This window comes from Dipodomys merriami, unplaced genomic scaffold (assembly GCF_024711535.1).
Source record: "Dipodomys merriami isolate MVZ:Mamm:240054 unplaced genomic scaffold, mDipMer1.0.p SCAF_536, whole genome shotgun sequence".
NCBI lineage: Eukaryota > Metazoa > Chordata > Mammalia > Rodentia > Heteromyidae > Dipodomys > Dipodomys merriami.
In genome coordinates this window covers 31,321-33,436 of record NW_027206109.1, presented here as the reverse complement: position 1 = coordinate 33,436, position 2,116 = coordinate 31,321, and positions in this window count along the sequence as shown.

Genomic DNA, 2,116 nt, shown 5'->3' with positions numbered 1-2,116 from the left:
GGCTACAGTAATGATACAAAAACCATTCTTCTCATTAGTACTCCTCATTTAAAAAGTAGGCCCAATTTTTTCTCTTTAGGAATGCTCTGAATTTTTGATTCACTTTTCCCAAAATGACACTGAACAAACTCAGTCTTGGGGCTGAGAAGGTGTCTCAGTGATAGAGCGCTTGCCTTGCATGCATGAGGCCATGGGCTCGATTCCTCAGCACCACATGAGCAAAAAGAAAAAAGCCAGAAGTGGTGCTCTGGCTCTAGTGGTAGAGTGCTAGCCTTGAGCTAAAGAGCTGAGGGACAGCACCCAGGCTCAGAGTTCAGGCCCCACGACCGGAACCCCCTCCCCCCAAAAAGAAACTCAGTCTTTCAACAACTCCAAATTTTTTATCTTTGCACTTAAATAAGTATAACATGGTTCTTCTTGGGTTGGGAGTATCAGAACAACTTTTAACGTGTTCTTTTACCTTTGATGTTGGGAAGGTGTATTTTCACAAAAGAGGACAGGGAAACACTCAGTAGATTACCTGATTTAAATGAAAGTGGCTAAAGTTACCAGCACCCCTATGTTTATTGCAGCATTATTTATGGTAGCTAAGATATGGAACAAACCCAGTTGCCCCTCAGTAGATGAATCAATCCAAAAAATGATAGGTACATAGATATATGCATATATATGGAATTCTATGTCTCTATCGAACTAAAGATATTGCCCCATTTGTTAGGAAATGGAAAGTCTTGGAAAAATTATACTAAGTGCAGTAAGCCAGGACATAGGTTCCATGTTTTCCCTTACTTGTCATAGTTAGTATATATCTAGGACAAGCAGAAGGGGTCCAAAGCTATGTACATATGACCATATAAGATGATGTTAAGCAAAATGAACCCCAAGATGGGAACACACGTGGCTTTTTCTTTCTTTCTATGGTTTTAAACATATTTATAATGTACAATGTGATTTTTTTATTTCTTCGGTATGTTCCTCCCCCATGGTATAATTCTGGTGCCCTGCATCTTATATATACATTTTTCTAATTTGGGGAGGGGAAGAGAAAAAAGCAAAATGCTTAAATAGGGATATAGGTTAGCCCATTGTAACAATGAGATGTACAAGGCACTATGATGAAACTGAACTTTATAACTTTGGGTGTGGGGAAAGGGAGGGAAGAGAAGTAGGTGGGGAGGGAAGGGATGGTAGGGGAAAAACAAAGGAAGAGGTAACAATGCTCGATAGGGTATGTGGTTATTACCTTACTCATGTAACTGTAATCCCTCTGTACAGTGTCTTTACAATAAAATTAATGTTAATAAAAGGAAAACAATAAATGTAAGTGGTAACTTATTCAAGCTGCTGAGATCTGAGGATCATGGTTTAAAACCAGCTAAGGCAGGAAAGAAAGAGACTCTTATCTCCAACTGAAAAACAAAAAGTTGGAAGATGTGGCTGAAGTGGGAAGGTGCTAACCTTGAACATGCCAAAAAATGGGGTGGGGACAGAAGACAGCACACAGGGCCTAACTTCAAACGCAATGAAGACCACACATATACTCAAACAAATCTAACTAACAACAATTCATATATATATCATCAGAACTGCATAATTGGAAATGTGCATAAAAAATTTTAAAAGTATTTCTATTTATAAGAAATACATTTTAATATATTATTATTGTAAAAATGCCGTACAAATTTGTTAGTTACATGAGCAAGGTAATGGGCACATTTCCTACCAAGCATTGTTGCTTCCTCCTTTGTTTTTCCCTACTATCCCTTCCCTCTGATCTCTACAACTATGCTCCTCCTCCCCCCCCCAGCCTAAATTGTAAAGTTTGCTTTTCAACATAGTGTCTTGTACATCTCAGTTACAATGGGACAACCACTATAGGGGAGCAACATACAAAGAAACAAAAAAAATCACAAGGTACATTATAAATACGTTAGAAAAAATAACAAGGGAAAAAAACAACCTGTGTCCCTATCCTGAGGTTCATTTCACTTAACACGTCTTCTCTGGTCATAAGAAATATATTTTAGGGTGAGTTCCGGGAAGATGGCGGAGGAGAAGCTGGAGCCTAAGTAAGCTCTCGCATATAAATCAGTTTTAGAGTTCCAGTGAACAGTCC